The 18,298-nt window shown below is 42.3% G+C and overlaps 1 protein-coding gene across 1 annotated transcript in view; it reads right to left on the minus strand.

The window, feature by feature from the left end:
* Positions 1-18,298, minus strand: part of enox2 (ecto-NOX disulfide-thiol exchanger 2) — a 275,592-nt gene that overhangs the window by 129,357 nt on the left and 127,937 nt on the right.

Raw genomic sequence — 18,298 nt, forward strand, 5'->3', positions numbered from 1 at the left:
AAACCACAACAGAAACACAACAAGCAGACATGTTAAACCAGATGGACCATAGTTCTATAAACCACAAGCAGACATGTTCAACCAGATGGACCATAGATCTATAAACCACAACAGAAACACAACAAGCAGCCGTGTTAAACCAGATGGACCATAGATCTATAAACCACAACAGAAACACAACAAGCAGACATGTTAACTTCTTGCTCCTACCCTCTACTTTTTTGAACATTTTGTTAAAAATCGCGCAACATTTCAGCGCCCTGCTACTCATGCCAGGAATATAGTACGTTCATATGGTTAGAATGTGTGTATAGGAAACCCTCGGACGTTTTTAAAACTGGTTAAATCACGACTGTGGCTATTACATAACGTGCGTTACATCGGAAAGCGCAGGAAAACCTGATCACAGAAAATGGAAATAAATATCCTTGCGCCACTTCCAGCAATTGTTAACAGTGAGTCCAGTATCTAAAGTGACTACCATTAGTTATGAACTTACTAGACTTCTATGAAGAGTGTGTGGTGGGTTCATAACTAATGGTAGTCACTTTAGATACTAGACTTCTATGAAGAGTGTGTGGTGGGTTCATAACTAATGGTAGTCACTCTAGATACTAGACTTCTATGAAGAGTGTGTGGTATCTAAAGTGACTACCATTAGTTATGAACCCACCATACACTCTTCATAGAAGTCTATTATCTAGAGTGACTACAGGCTCCAAAATAGCAATGAGCCAAACTGTCCAACAGCTCCAAGCAGACAGTCCCTTCCTAAAACCAGTTCTATTCCTCCCACAGATGGGTAGCGTCTTTCAGAGGAGCCTTTAAAGAACGGGTCGATGTGGCGTCGCGACGTGTCAGACTAAACATATAATTATTTCATGAATTGGCCAAGTGCAACTGTGCTCTCAGCTTAGCAGTGGTGTCTCTGCTCGGTTTGGCAGCTGTGCGGGTGGGAGGGAGAAGCCTGTGTGCTTCGCGGATTACCAGATATTTTTCCTGCAGTTTTATTGAAGATCACGCTGCAGCGCTGTCGTTCAGCAGCAGATGGTGCACTGTCAAGACACTTGTCATTCCCACAGGCCATCAGTCACCGCTGTCATCAAATGGATGTTAGCCACCATTTCTGACTGAGCTCAAACGTCATGAAAACACAAATACAGCTTGGAGCTGGTTACATACAAACTTTGAGAAATAACAAGGAGCACAAACAATGTGTTTTGTGAGGGGGAGTGCTTATTAATGAGTCTCAAAACAAATTAAAACAACACGTCCTGACAAAACATCCACAGCATGACAGTAAACCCAGGAAGTTCTTTCAGAACAGGACAGAATGTTTCAGGAAACGGTGCTTCGACAGTGGAGAGCAAGTCAGCAAGCAAGGAATTGTCGTCATTTTATAACAGGTGATGAGCAGAAATAAGGGAGTACTCTCTCATAGTAGATGGGAGTTTTTCTTTCAAACAATCCCCTTGTACACAGCTAATAGCTAGCTACTGCAACCCTAAGTAACACTACAAAAATGTAGGCCTACTGTACAGCTTACTGTAGAAATGATTGTTGAAAACAAGTCTAGGTTGGAAGTGTTGCTGTTTAAATACAAGTGGAATAATCTGATTGAAATATATTGGGAGTATATATAGTGGAATAAACTGATTGAAGCAATAGGCTTTTTGAGGCAAACACTCATAGTTCTGGGTTGCTCATCTACAACAGGAAGCGGACTCCTGCGTGACTGGGAAAAGAGTAGATGTTCTGGTCCAGTTTGGCACCACATACCTATGTGAGTCAGAGTTCTCAACTCTAGATTACTTTTTTTTTTTAAGTACAGAAACAGACTCACCTCAGGGTTGCACTGACTAGACCTGCTTGTTCAACCCGCCACACCCCTCTCATTAGGACTGTGTGTGTTTTCTGGTCAACATCTGTGTGATGTGATCAGTTTCTTCCAGTTCAGAATAAAACAGGATTTGTTGTATTTTAAAAGCAACAGTTCCAACCAATACCTTTTTTTCAACAACGTAAATTAATTTCTTAAAAAATCAAACAATGTGATTTTCTGGATTTTTGTTTTAGATTCCGTCTCTCACAGTTGAAGTGTACCTATGATAAAAAATTACAGACCTCTACATGCTTTGTAAGTAGGAAAACCTGCAAAATCGGCAGTATATCAAATACTTGTTCTCCCCACTGTATATGGGTATTTAATTTAATTGATATTTGTTTTTGTATTTATTGCATTTGTTTTAGGCATAAGGACAAATAAATGTACTGATAATTCCGTACAGTTGCATGTTTTCATAAGCTTGGGTCCCAGGAAATCACAGAATTTCTCATTTGGGACCCAGGATGAACATGTCGAAGAACCCCTGATCCAGAGAATAAAGCAATAAGGAGAGTAGTGGCCGATGAATTATGGAAACAATATCAATGTGGATATTGCCCCAAAATCCCAGGAAACAATAAACTAATTCAATTGTGTTCCGAGCCTAATATATCAGGGATTTCCACTTCTCTAACTGGGCGTGTGTTATTTGTAACTCAGAACAGGGTCAGGGAGAGACAAGGCCGGTTCTCATGAAAAATGCATAAATTATCTAGGTTTACACTGGTTTTGCTAGACTTTATTGTCAGACCAAAAATATCTGAAAATATAGAATAGCAGACTGGTCTGTGTCAGAGAGATCCATCTCAGTTCTGCAGTATAACACAGGACTGACCTATCTGCAGAAGAACACACAGAGCTCAGGAAAAACATACAATTGAAAAGTTCACATACACTTTGGTTGGAGTCATTAAAACTTGTTTTTCAACCGCTCGACAAATTTCTTGTTAAAACTTCTTAGGGCTGCAATCCTGTTAACAGGATGATATGACAACAGCCAGTGAAAGTGTAGGGCGTCAAATTCGAAACAAATATCATAATTAAAATTCCTCAAACATATATGCATCTTATACCGTTTTAAAGGTAATCTTGTTGTTAATCCCACCACAGTGTCCGATTTCAAATAGCCTTTACGGCGAAAGCACCACAAATGATTATGTTAGGTCACCACCAAGCCACAGAAAACAGACATTTTTCCAGCCAAAGAGAGGAGTCACAAAAAGCACAAATAGAGATAAAATGTCTCACTAACCTATGATGATCTTCATCAGATGACACTCATAGGACAAAGACTGTACTTTTTGGAGAAATGTCCTCTGGTCTGATGAAACAAAAATAGAACTGTTTGGCCATAATGACCATGGTGAAAAAGGGGGACGCTTGCAAGCCTTAGAACACCATCCCAACCGTGAAGCACGTTGTGACCAAGCTTTAACTTCCTGACTGATGTCTTGATGTTGCTTCAATATATCCACATAATCTTCCGGTCTCATTATTCCATCTATTTTGGCAAGTGCTGCAGCGTAACACTCCCACAACATGATGCTGGCACACCCCCATGCTTCACAGTCGGGATGATGTTCTTTGGCTTGCAAGCCTCCCACTTTTTCCTCCAAATATTACGATGGTCATTATGGCCAAATAGTTATATTTTGTTTCATCCGACCAGAGGACATTTCTCCAAAAAGTACGATCTTTGACCCCACGTGAAGTCGCAAACCGTAGTCTAGCTTTTTTATGTTGGTTTTGGAGCAATGGCTTCATCCTTGCTGAGTGGCCTTTTAGGTTATGTCGATATCGGACTCATTTTACTGTGGATATAGATACTTTTGTACCGGTTTCCTTCAGGATCTTCTCAAGGTCCTTTGCTGTTGTTCTGGGATTGATTTGCACTTTCGCACCAAAGCACATTCATCTCTAGGAGGCAGAACTTGTCTCCTTCTTGAGTGGTGTGATGGCTGCATGGTCCCATGGTGTTTATTCTTGCGTACTATTGTTTGTACAGATGAATGTGGTAGCTTCAGATGTTTGGAAATTGCTCCCAAGGATGAACCAGACTTGTGGAGGTCTACAATTTGTTTGCTGAGGTCTTGGCTGATTTCTTTTGATTTTCCCATGATGTCAAGCAAAGAGGCACTGAGTTTGAAGGTAGGCCTTGAAATACATCCACAGGTACACCTCCAATTGACTCAAATGATGTCAATTATCATATCAGAAGCTTCTAAAGCCATGACATCATTTTCTGGAATTGTCCAAGCTGTTTAAAGGCACAGTCAACTTCGTGTACGTAAACGTCTGACCCACTGGAATTGTGATAGTGAAATACTGTCTAAAAAATTACTTGTGTCATGCACAAAGTAGATGTCCTAACCAACTGCAAAAAAACTATAGTTTGTTTACAAGACATTTGTGGAGTTGTTGAAAAACAAGTTAATGACTCCAACCTACGTGTATGTAAACTTCCAACTTCAACTGTATCTGCAGTACAACACACATGGCTCAGGAAAGACGCATCAATCTGCAGTAGAACACACAGGACTCAGCATAGTCGCAGGAAGTAATGGTGCTGCAGCACCCCCTGAAAAATCTGAGTATAAAACACAGTACATGTAATTCTCTAGAAAGTACTATTAGATGACACATGTACAGCGATTAAGAGCAGATGCAGGCGTGTGAACACACACACACACACACACACACACACACACACACACACACACACACACACGAGTCAAGTGAAAGGAGGCCTTATATGGTCTTTGAAACCAAAAACACATCTCAAGAGAATAAATGATGAACTGAAGAAGGAAATTGGTCACTGGCTTCCAATCAGTACTCCTTTTGTGGGGGTACAATCAGTGTCCTTTTGGCAGGTAGAATTGACTTCCTTAGACATGCAAATGCCCTTAGGTAACACCTTTCCTGCAAGCAAGCTAGAAAGGAATTCTCCATTATTCTTTATATGAGCAAACACTTAACTGAAGGTACCATACATGAGCAAAAGTATGTGGACACCTGCTTGAACATCTCATTCCAAAATTATGGGCTTTAATATGGAGTTGGTCCATTCTTTGCTGCTATAACAGCTTCCACTCTTCTGGGAAGGTTTTCCACTAGATGTTGGAACATTGCTGCAGGGACTTGCTTCCATTCAGCCACAAGAGCCTTAGTGAGGTTGGGCACTGATTCTGGGCGATTAGACCGGGCTCACAGTGGCCTTTCCATTTCATCCCAAAGGTGTTTGATGGTGTTGAGGTGAGTGCTCTGTGCAGGCCAGTCAAGTTATTTACATTTACATTTAAGTTATTCCACACTGATCTTGACAAACCATTTTTGTATGGACCTCGCTTTGTGTGTATGCTGAAAGAGGAAAGGGCCTACCCCAAACTGTTGCCACAAAGTTGGAAGCACAGAATCGTTAGATTGTTGTAGCGTTAAGATCTCTTCACTGGACCTAGGGGCCTAGAGGCCGGACTGCCAGGTGGTGAAGTCTGATTCATCACTCCAGAGAAGGCCTTTCCACTGCTCCAGAGTCCAACAGCGGCGAGCTTTACACCGCTCCAGCCGACGCTTGGCATTACTCATGGTGATCTTAGGCTTCTGTGCGGCTGCACAGCCATAGAAACCCATTTCATGAAGCTCCCAACGAACAGTTCTTGTGCTGACCTTGCTTCCAGAGGCAGTTTGGAACTCGGTAGTGAGCGTTGCAACTAAGGACAAACCATTTTTAAGATCTACGCGCTTCAGCACTCGGCGGTCCCGTTCTGTGAGCTTGTGTGGCCTACCACTTCGCGTCTGAGCCGTTGTTTCTCCAGGACATTTCCACTTTACAATAACACCACTTACAGTTGACCAGGGCAGCTCTAGCAGGGCAGAAATTTGATGAACTAACTTGTTGGAAAGGTGATATTTATTTATTTATTTTACCTTTATTTAACTAGGCAAGTCAGTTAAGAACAAATTCTTATTTTCAATGACGGCCTAGGAACTGCCTGTTCAGGGGCAGAACGACAGAATTGTACCTTGTCAGCTCGGGGGTTTGAACTTGAATACTTCCGGTTACTAGTCCAACGCTCTAACCACTAGGCTACCCTGTCGCCCCATGAAGGTGTCATGCTGAAAATCACTGTGCTCTTCAGTATGCGCTATTCTACTGCCAATGTTTGTCTCTGGAGATTGCATGGCTGTGTGTTAGATTTTACACACTGTCAGCAACTGATGTGGCTGAAATAGCCAAATCCCCTCATTTGAAGGGGTATCCACATACTTTTAGATATATATTGTACTTTACAGATTAATTCACATTTCAATTAACATAAAACAGTCTGTTTATCTGATTGGATTAGTCAATAGCAACTTCAGATGTGGTTATATCAAGTCAGTCAGATTACCATAAAAACAGTGCATTTGTAGTAAAACTCAAACTCTCCTCCATTTGAGAGAAAACAAAAGAACCAGAATTTAAATATTTTTCAAGAACAATTTAAGTTAAATCAAAACAACTTTCAAGCAACTGGTTTCACAAGCAATTTGAAAATGAACTGTATTAGCATCTCAGTTTACAGCACCCAACATTAGCATACCAATGGTAAGGTCATGTTGTGACAAAGCAATGACTTTTCATAGCACACAGACACACACTTAGCCATATGCACCCCGCATGGGTCTTCACAGGAGTCATTACACTCAGTCTAACACTCTGTATACATCAAAGAAAAGTAACCTATATCGCCATCTCAAAGGAATATAGAAACTATTAAACACCCCATAACCAACATCCTACATTTCAGGAGAAGCAGAACTGAGACGGTCTGCACAACCCCAAACATCTCTGCATTGTATGACCACTTCTGGACAAGACTTACAATACCTAACTGAATAGTCGGTTTTACTCTGTGGGCTGGCAGGCTGCCTAAAATGCGCAGGAGGACTTCCTCTGCCTAGGTTCCAACAGACCATACAAAATTCACAACAACACTTTGTTGGCAGTTTGGGATTAGCCTCTGTACCCATCTCAATAGCTGCAATAGGAGCCCGCCCAGTATCTTGGCTCACTTGCACACCAGAGAGCAGAGTGAACACACACCACACCCCTTGGCTGGACAGAATGTGTGTCCATCTCGCTATCTGAATGAAAGACCGACAAATCCATTTGGAGCCTAGTTTGCGCTCTGATGTCCTCTGGGACTTCACAGTCGTATCAAGCATGTTCAACGAGAGTTTGCTGTGTCGTAATTCATTCTTCCCAAGAAAAAACACAACAAGCTCTAGGATGAACATCTTAGATGTGTTCCTTATGCATGCCAATATATTGCCAGTAATGAAGAATTTCATCTTTAGTCAAATAAAATGTAAGACCCTTAAACTCTTTTTGAATCAAATCCTTAATACGAGTTGATTGCATTACTCAATCGCTTGTATATTCGCCACTACGTATTCATTATATATCAGTGAATAAACACATTTAGTCCAAAGTTGAACTGGCAATATATTGGCATGCATAAGGAACACATCTAAGACGTTCATCCTAGAGCTTGTTAAGATAATACTTATGGTTGGGCTGCCTTACAGAACTATAAAAAGCATATGCATGACCATGGTAGCAATTGAAAAAGAACACTGGGAATTATGGGGAAATTAGCAGACCAAAGGTGAAGACAACAGTTAACCTGCCAAGAATGAATCCAAACATTACAATGCTGACTTTGTGCATTTTACATGCATTTGTCAATAACGAAATCTGAAAGTACTTCGGATACATTAACAAGGTATTTCAAGGCACTTTTATGACTCAAGGAAAGAGCCTTCAACTATAAGGTCCTTTGTTGAGGATCTTCTAGCTTTGCCAATGAGGAACTGAAGCAAGCACACTTGTTTGGAACACAGCCCTGCATCCCCACCATCACACAATTATACTGTTGTTAACGCCATCCAAAAGCAGTCCATTATTAAATCGCAATCTGGGTCAGGTGCCCTTGTTTTAAAAGCTTATTCTATGGCCAACATGGCTTGCTCAGTTCTAAAATAACATGGTACAGTATTCGTGGTTCAAAAGGCACTTCAGACAGATTGTCATTTTGGTGCACATAGAATTGAGTCATGAGAGCTTTCAAGCGCGTGTTCCGCGGCTAATTCTGTTCAGGACAACCCAGGGTATAAAATGTCATCCTTGTAACTGTGGATCAAACATAGTGATCATGAATGTTGACACCGTAAATTACATGAGTTTTCAAATATGGAAACGTGAAGTGCACATTTGGACTCATGGGTGTGTGGTTTGCTTGTATTAGGCTTGGGCAGTATTTAAATCATCATACTGACCTCGAATACCGGCAATGAACACAAGGTGCGCTATATTCAAAAGCCACAGCCTTTGTAATCCGAAGGTTATTAATGCTAACAATGTAAAATCCCATAGAGAATGCTAACTAAATGCTAATGAGCGCATTGCAAACACTTTATACAGTCTCTGACCTAAACTATTTTCAGGACAGACATCCCAGCTCATAAAGTTAGACAAAATGTTTGTGGCACACACAAAACAAATAGACAGCAAGGCTCTTGATCCAGGAGCAGATGATCTGCCATTACCAGAAACTGATTTTGGAAGAAGCTAACCACTTAGCTAGTTGGCAAACTAGCTACTAAATTAGCAAACCAAATGCACAACTGCAGAGTAGTTAGCATATTTTAGACAGTTAACTTAATAGTTATAAGATATCTAGCTGGCAAACATTTAGTTGTGAATTCCATACTGTAACTAGATCACCTGGTGAGTGCTGTACAACAATGAGGCTCCGGTCTGTCGACGTTGTGTGCTCGTAAACAAACACCACGTGACCTGTAAATTTCATAACGAAAAATGATGTGACGGGTGAAATGAAGAACGCAATCTTCTTCATCTCCTAACACACTGCACAAGCTGACTGCTGGTATTTATTTAACAAGTAGACTCAAATATTCAAAAGTTGTATTTTTTGTTTAATTTAAGGAATAGTATTGAAAAACCATCCCGTGACTATTTCCAAATACCTCAGTATACGGTGTACCGCCCAAGCCTAGCGTGTATGACATAAAAGCGGTATTTATTATAATCCTCAACATCTCTTTTCTGAACACATCTACTCCTCTCCATTTACAGCATTTCCTTCACTCAGACAACAACAAATGTGCAAAAGTCTCCCAATTAGCAGGATGGATGGGGGCATCTCGTCTCGCATGGTGCTCCAGGTCAGAACGGCTGTCAGCCAAAAACCCACACGGTGCTGTGAAGCACAGATCCAGAGCTATGAATACATGTATAGCATGTTACTGTAAAGCCACTGTTCCAGTTTAGGTGCTTATCAATGACAAAATCTGCCATTTTCAACCAGTATATGGGATGACGGTCTGTGAGTGGACAGTAGTGTTGTCACCATACCAGATTTTCTTTGGCAAAAAAATAAAACATGAAGCATACTAAACTCTATGGTCTTTAAAACCAGACTTTTGTAAAACAGCGTGTGCTATAGCTTGCAAAATAAACACACCTGACTCTAGTTGACTGTTCAGGACCGTTTTCCTTAGTCCGCTTTACGCTCGGTTTCCTTACTTCCTAGTATGGTGATACTGGTAGCGTGACAACACTAGTGGGAAGGGCTACGTACTTGGGACAAGCCTGTGGATGCAGGACACACACAGGGACAAACGACAAGCCACAGCACCATAGACATCTCTGTCTAATAAATTGTAGGCCTATGTACACGTTTAAGTGATAGAGAGAATTTGTATTATATGAACATGTAATATATGAATGTAGGGCGAAAGCATGCCTCGGTTTCTCTCAGTGTTGTGTCAGTCCAGGACATTTCTTTAATTCTATTACTCTCATTTTAAATCAATGTAGTTCTGTCTATTAATGTTGTGTATTATCTTTCACGTGGACCCCAGGAAGAGTAGGGGCTGCTTCAGAAACAGCTAATGGTGATCGAATAAAAAGAGTAAATCATTCATTCAGCATTGGGGGCTCAGAAACAGACTGACCCAGTGAGCCTCATACATTTATGGATGTGCCGGGGTAACGGCATTCTGATTAATGTTTCTCCATCTCTGCTCCACAACACAAAGCCATCCCTAATGTGTTTACAGGAGGATTTGAAATGTCTCACTCTGTTCACCTTCTCTATAAGAGACTTGATAGAATCTGTCCTCATCAGGCCCTTCTTCCTTTCTCTCTCTGTTTACTTCCTTCATCTCTTTCCTTCCTTCATCTCTCCGTGTTCTGTTCTTTATGTAACCACATTTCCATCACAACGAGAACCAACCATCCCGTTCTCTCCCTCTGTGTCATGAAGAGCGTAGATGGGTAAACAACGGTCTAAACAGAGGACAAACTGTCGAATGAAGTGCAGAATTGACTTCCCTCAAACCCAGAGAAACCAGCTGGGAGATCTGCCCTATAAACATTATGTAGAAAGTCTGCCTTTTCATCTCCATTCCTGATAGAACTTCTCTCAACTGACTGACTGTCATCACAGTACTCACAAATCCACCCACGCACCCTCCATCTCTCCACCTCTCGCTGCTCGTCAACATCCATCTGGCAGCCTCTCCTTCTCTCTGTCTCAGACGACAGTCTACAGACTTCTCCCAGACGACAGTCTACAGACTTCTCCCAGACGACAGTCTACAGACTTCTCCCAGACGACAGTCTACAGACATGATAAATGCCTCAGTTCATCTTCTAAACATACTAGAGTTTCATCTGATTTAAACCAGAGTTTAATAACTTCAAGAGGAAATGAAAGGAGATAGGGAGTTAACCTGTTAAGTCTACCCCCTACTTTTTCGAACATTCTGTTAAAAATCGCGCAACATTTCAGCATCCTGCTACTCATGCCAGGAATATAGTATATGCATATGATTAGTATGTGTGGATAGAAAAAACTCTGACGTTTCTAATCACGGCTGTGACTATAACATAACGTGTGTTTCATCGAAAAGCGGAAGAAAAACTGATCACTGAAAACTGGAAAATATATCAATGCGCCACTTGCATGTATTGTCTATTGGAAAGCAAATTAGATGGGGCTGAGATTGCAAGTCCTACAGCTTCCACACGATGTCGCCAGTCTTGTCAATTGCCTGCGCTTTGTTTCTTGGTCAAACGAGTAAGAGAGCCCATTCCTTCCGGTCTCCGACAGGATGTTTTGGAGTAGAAATTTCTGAACATGATTTCAAGACGTGGAGCTATTGAATACACATCGCCCCGTGATCAATTTGATAGATTATTAACGTTTACTAATACCTAAAGTTGGATTACAAAAGTATTTCGAAGTGTTTTGTGAAAGTTTATCGTCGACTTTTTTTATTTAAAAAAATGACGTTGCGTTTTAAAACGGTGTTTTTTCCTTGATCACACATTCTTCATAGATCGATATTTAGGGTATATATGGACCGATTTAATCGAAAAAAAGACCCAATAGTGATGTTTATGGGACATCTAGGAGTGCCAACAAAGAAGATCGTCAAAGGTAATGAATGTTTTATATTTTATTTCTGCGTTTTGTGTAGTGCCGGCTATGCTAATTATTTTGTTTATGTCCCCTTCGGGTATTTCCAGACACATAAACATCTCTAATCGAAAATCAAATCAAGAGTCGGCTTTCTATTCCGCAACAAAGCCTCCTTCACTCACGCTGCCAAGCTTACCCTAGTAAAACTGACTATCCTACCGATCCTCGACTTCGGCGATGTCATCTACAAAATTGCTTCCAACACTCTTCTCAGCAAACTGGATGCAGTTTATCACAGTGCCATCCGTTTTGTCACTAAAGCACCTTATACTACCCACCACTGCGACTTGTATGCTCTAGTCGGCTGGCCCTCGCTACATATTCGTCACCAGATCCACTGGCTCCAGGTCATCTACAAGGCCATGCTAGGCAAAGCTCCGCCTTATCTCAGCTCACTGGTCACGATGGCAACACCCATCCGTAGCACGCGCTCCAGCAGGTGTATCTCATTGATCATCCCTAAAGCCAACACCTCATTCGGCCGCCTTTCGTTCCAGTACTCTGCTGCCTGTGACTGGAACGAATTGCAAAAATCGCTGAAGTTGGAGACTTTTATCTCCCTTACCAACTTCAAACATCAGCTATCTGAGCAGCTAACCGATCGCTGCAGCTGTACATAATCTATTGGTAAATAGCCCACCCATTTTCACCTACCTCATCCCCACAGTTTTTATTTATTTACTTTTCTGCTCTTTTGCACACCAATATCTCTACCTGTACATGATCATCTGATCATTTATCACTCCAGTGTCAATCTGCAATATTGTAATTATTCGCCTACCTCCTCATGCCTTTTGCACACATTGTATATAGACTCCCCTTTTTTCTCTACTGTGTTATTGACTTGTTAATTGTTTACTCCATGTGTAACTCTGTGTTGTCTGTTCACACTGCTATGCTTTATCTTGGCCAGGTCGCAGTTGCAAATGAGAACATGTTCTCAACTAGCCTACATGGTTAAATAAAGGTGAAATAAAATTTTAAAAAATTGGGGTGTTGCATGCTATCAGATAATAGCTTCTCATGCTTTCGCCGAAAAGCATTTTAAAAATCTGACTTGTTGGCTGGATTCACAACGAGTGTAGCTTTAATTCAGTACCCTGCATGTGTGTTTTAATGAACGTTTGAGTTAACGAGTGCTATTAGCATTTAGCATAGCGCATTTGCATTTCCAGATGGCTAGATGGGACGCATGCGTGTCGGGTCGACGTAAGAGGTTAAAGAAAAGAGCTAGATAGATAGAGAGGATAAACATAGCAATTGAAGGAGAGCGTCCGACACGCTAAATTGATGTCCTCTTTAGTAGAATATTATCTGGAGGCTGAGTCTCTGCGCTGCCTCGTCTCTGCGCTGCCCCCGCTGCTCTGCCCCCCCTGCTGCTCCCGCTGCCTCAGCGCTGCGCGTCTCTGTGCTGCGCGTCTCTGTGCTGTGCTGCACGTTTGTTGGGCTTCTCTTCCTCCATCAGTGTCATTCTAGTTGTTCCTTGTCCCTTGCAGAGGGCCCCGTGAGGGGTGGAGAGAAGCAGGCTGTGTCTCAGATGCCTCAGCTTCTATGCGATGACAGCCTGAGAAAAAAGGCTGCGATACTCTCAGCTGGAATAATGAGACAGGATAATAGCACTGTCAAATACCAGCAGGAGAGATAGAGACGCACAGAGAGAGACACAGAGAGACAGACAGAGACAGAGAGACAGACAGAGAGACAGACAGAGAGCACAGGAGAAGTAGTAAGTACAGTAAATCCAGATGAAGTGTGTACAGGAGAGCTGTCAGTACACTACTCCTCTCCTGGTTAATGCTGTTTGCTCATGGTCCATCCCCCTTACACAACTGATCTGGTGTAAACCAGACGCTATTCATTATGTAGGAAGGACGACACAGCGTGTGCATGTTCTTGTGTGTAACAATGTGGTGTGTGAGGTGAGGGAGTGGACCATCCATCTTGCCAGTGATGAACAAGTCAACAGGTAGTCAGATTAAAGCCTGTTCATCCATGTGATAGAGAGGAATGTACAGTGACACAAAGCATTAACACACCACTGACCTCATGAATACTATTCTGCTTCTCTTTGAACTTTTACACTCCATTACCAAGTCAAAGCCTTCTGTCCCCAAAGACCTCTGTACTTTACACATTTAGCTCCATGGATTTGTCTTATCAAACGCTGTGGCTGGCTGACAGACACTTATCAGACCAATGACAACTGTAGGGGGTTCCACTCCTTCAAACTATCTGAAAAACAACCGAAGTGGCGACTCAGGCAATGAGGGTCTGATATGAGAACAACACAGACAGACAATTTATAATATTTCCACAAATCTGCATCAAGAAAGCAAGCATGAAGGACAATGCACTGAATAAGTTTCCTATTTTAATTCCGTCTAGCCGTTTATAGGTCAAAGGTCACACAATCCCAGTCCCAAAAAGAGATGGCATCTTATTCTCAGAAGAGCCATTTCTATTGAATTAATGTTAGCAAACATTCAGTCTGCTAAAATCAGAGAACGCTCCGCAGAGGAAGACCAGGGGGCAGAAAAAGTTGTTTTTATTTTTAGGAGACAAAGAGGAAGGTTTAGGATCAGACTCTTCACTTGAAGAACATTGGAAGTGTGGAAGTTTGAGTACATTCCACTATGACAAAACAAGCGCCCCTCAATGTGTGCAGCTTTCATTAAATCATTACTAGGGAATTAAGTGCCTTGCTCAAGGGTACAATGGCAAGAGATGGCATCCAGGATAATGATGCCAAACTTCATGTTGCCGGCTCACAACACAGCAGACTTTTCCCACCGGCCACAGGATTTGAACTTAAACTATATTTAGAATAGCCTATCATTTTAGAGGTCAGTGAAACAAACCACCGTGACTTCTATGATTGTGGGTTACAACATGGACCTTTCTGACTGCGTCGAGTAAAATGTCTCACCTGTCAGCTGGTTCCTGCTAAGAGAACAGTGATTGCCACAGTCAATAATGGTCACGTTCTCCACTCAGAAACCCTTACTGATGTTGGACTACGGTCACATTCTGACCAGCCCAGAGTGCACTGCTTTCATTCTCTCCCCTATAGACACAGCTGGAAAATAAATAATAGGAGGTTGCTGTTATTTCTCAAGGTCAAGTGACTTGACTCTCGCCACATCTGCTGTGCTGACAGTTGGTGCGTAGAGGTTTGTGATCCAAAATTAGTGGAGAGCATCAGTGATGTTCCTCTAATGCCTGGAAGGCTGGGGATGTAATCCAGTCACAAGGTCTTTCGCAAGGCAGTGCGCACGATAAAGGCCCTACAGAGATTCGTCAGACAATGAAGTGAGCTGCAACTCTATTCATAGCCTGGGTCGTCCAGTGTGGCCCCTAGCACATTAGAGGGGTCCACTTAGGTCCTGGGCATTAGCACACATAGCTGACTATTTGGAGTGATGGATGCACTGGGCAGATGAATCAACAAGGTGCCTGACTGATCCAGCTTAATGTGTAAGCACAAGCATTCCAGTCATCTGTAGAATTCTCCCCAGGCCATTACATTAGCTTTCCACTTGGTGCTAGCTGCTAGCGTATTTATAGCGCTAGAGACTACAGAGAGTTACATTTAAACAACAGGCAGTGAATCAAAGTGAAAGGAAGCAAGATCTCATCTCAGCGTCTTCCTCAGAGGTTATAAAGTGGCTGTTCCACTGGATGTCATAAGGTGAAAGCACCAATTTGTAAGACGCTCTGGATAAGAGCGTCTGCTAAATGACTTAAATGTAACTGGTTGAACAAACAATTGTGCTTTTTCAATAACTAGCCCTATTTAAAGGCTTGTGTGAAGTTTTGTTTTTGGTGTCTGAGATACAGGCTTCAGAAAGCTTCAGTCAGGTGAAGCATTGAGACATGAGCTCCGTTTCAGATAAAAACCACTAATGAATCAAATCAGGCCTTTTGGCCCCAGACACACAAGCACTGTTAGTTGATGGAAAAGTGCAGAGTCATTTGGCCAATCCCAGCACAGCAGGTTCTTTATTGAGTCTAAGGAGAGATGAGGACCTGAAAGAGAACAGCCATCAATGGCTCTCAGTCAGTCTACCTAGAAAACACCTGCCTCTGGTCTGGTGAGGACATGAGGGGCTACTAGTCCAGAGTAGACTTGTCTTCTGTTTGGTGCCTAATGAAAAGGCCCCTGGTAAAGGGTGCAGAGAGGAGTGTGAGCTGGGGCAGGCAGCAGAGACCCTGATCACTCCCCCCGGCTTCCAGGTGATTTCTGTTCCTCTTCATTTCAGCTCACTAATGACCACAACTAGAGATGGAATCACTCAGTGGAACAATGTCTTTAAACATGTATACAGGCCAGCTTTTCCCCCCTCTGCCTCTATTTTCTACTGCATCTTAATGGACCCTCAGCATAAAATAGATGACCAACAACAGCAGCGGGAGTTCTGTTGAGATGGCAGATGACCAACAACAGCAGTGGGAGTTCTGTTAAGATGGCAGATGACCAACAGCAGCAGTGGGAGTTCTGTTAAGATGGCAGATGACCAACAACAGCAGTGGGAGTTCTGTTAAGATGGCAGATGACCAACAACAGCAGTGGGAGTTCTGTTAAGATGGCAGATGACCAACAACAGCAGTGGGAGTTCTGTTAAGATGGCAGATGACCAACAACAGCAGTGGGAGTTCTGTTAAGATGGCAGATGACCAACAGCAGCAGCGGGAGTTCTGTTAAGATGGCAGATAAGTTTAATGCTAGCTACCAACTTACCTTGGCTTACTGTATTCGCGTAACAGGCAGCCTCTTTGTGGAGTGCAACGAGAGAGAGGCAGGTCGTTATTGCGTTAGACTAGTAAGGTTGCAAGATTGGATCCCCCGAGCTGACAAGGTGAAAATCTTTCGTTCTTTCCCTGAACGAGGCAGTTAACCCACCGTTCCTAGGCCGTCATTGAAAATAAGAATGTGTTCTTATTAACCGACTTGCCTAGTTAAATAAAGGTATAACAAACAAAAAAACAAAAACAAACAAAATCGGCAAATCGGCGCCCAAAAATACAGATTTCCTATTGTTAGGAAAACTTGAAAATCGGCCATTCTTATTAATCGGTCGAACTCTAGTAGGGACTGGCAAACCATCCAGGTGTTTATCAATAGATGTTAAAGTGTGTCACTATGTGGAGCTCAGTTAAGTGTATATGGTGACATAGGCTTTGAGCGGACTGACGAAGCTGGGTATTTGTATCTGTGGTGTCGCCCTAGTCCGTGGTGACAGGTATCTGTTGGTGACAGACGTAAGCACACCAGCATACATAAAATGCACATAAACACACACGTTAAATACACCTACGTGGACATACACAGTACATCTTACACTCACGCATTTCCCTTCAGTATCTCTTAGACAAATGCACGCACACACAAAACACTTCAGCCAGTTCCGTTGACTTATCAGGCAGCCACCGTTGTGTGAAAACAGGCTTAAATCAAACACAGGAAGCACTCAACCTGCTTTTCTGTACAGTGTGTTTTTGGTACCGTTTCTGCTGAAAGAGGCCAATAGCAGCTTTTATGCTACTGAGCCGTGTATTGAGAGGAAAGCCGTGGTGAATGTGATTCCTGGGTGTGACTGTCTCTTTGTTGAATGTTTAGTAACAGGAGGGTCTGACAAAGAGAGAGGTACGTCACTCCAGATAAGTCACTTTAGGCATGGATCCATTGAACCTGCTGCTCAGATCCTGTGGAGAAATATAGAAGATAAAAATAGAACCGCCTCAGAGTGAGTAATAGGTCTCCCATTTCCCCCGTCTGGCCGTAATGCCCCTTAAAATCCATGCCTTGTGGCCAAAAAGTGCCCTTGGCCTTTGTGCCCTTGGCCTGAATATAAAAATTGTAATTCTCGTCTCCCTACTGTCAATCGCCGCTCTCCGAAGCACCTCTCACTCACATAATTATTTATGTACATTTACATACTTGATTATCTTAACAGAATATCTATTGTTTTTCAGTTTTCTCAACAATTTAATTGGCTATTTGGTTCATGGCCATGGTGCCCTGGCAGATTAGGCACCTCTGGAAGGCCAAATGGCCTTGACCCTAAAAATCACAAAATTCCAAGTCTGGTGAGTTATACCAGATGGAAAGTCTCATTTAATATATTTACCAACAACTCAAAGAAGTCACCATGTGTAATAGGTGACTAAAAGCCTGAATCCAAACCACTGAGGATATTAATAGCCTGAACCCAAACCACAGAGGGTATTAATAGCCTGAACCCAAACGACAGAGGGTATTAACCTCTCTGGGATATGTGGGACGCTAGTGTCCCACCTGGCCAAAAGCCAGAGAAAATGCAGAGCGCCAAATTCAAATAAATTACTATTAAAAAAAACGACTTTTGTAATACAACTTTAGGTATTTTTTTAAAGTAAATGATTGTTGAAATTTCAGACGGGGTTATCTGTGTTCAATACAGGAAGAAAACAAACTGACGCTACCTTTCTGGTCACGCGCCTCTAACAAACAGTACACTGAAGTGACCCTAGTTTTGAACAGGGCTACTTCATTACACAGAAGAAAAACCTCAACCAATTTCTAAAGACTGGTGACATCCAGTGGAAGCGGTAGGAAATGCAAGAAGGTCCCTTCGAAATCTGGATTCCTGAACCCAAACAACAGAGTGTATTAATAGCCTGAACCCAAACCAGAGTGTATTAATAGCCTGAACCCAAACCACTGAGGGTATTAATAGCCTGAACCCAAACCAGAGTGTATTAATAGCCTGAACCCAAACCACAGAGACTATTAATAGCCTGAACCCAAACCACAGAAAGTATTAATAGCCTGAACCCAAACCACAGAGAGTATTAATAGCCTGAACCCAAACCACAGAGT

Source organism: Oncorhynchus nerka, linkage group LG6 (genome assembly GCF_034236695.1).
Source record: "Oncorhynchus nerka isolate Pitt River linkage group LG6, Oner_Uvic_2.0, whole genome shotgun sequence".
Classification (NCBI taxonomy): Eukaryota; Metazoa; Chordata; class Actinopteri; order Salmoniformes; family Salmonidae; genus Oncorhynchus; species Oncorhynchus nerka.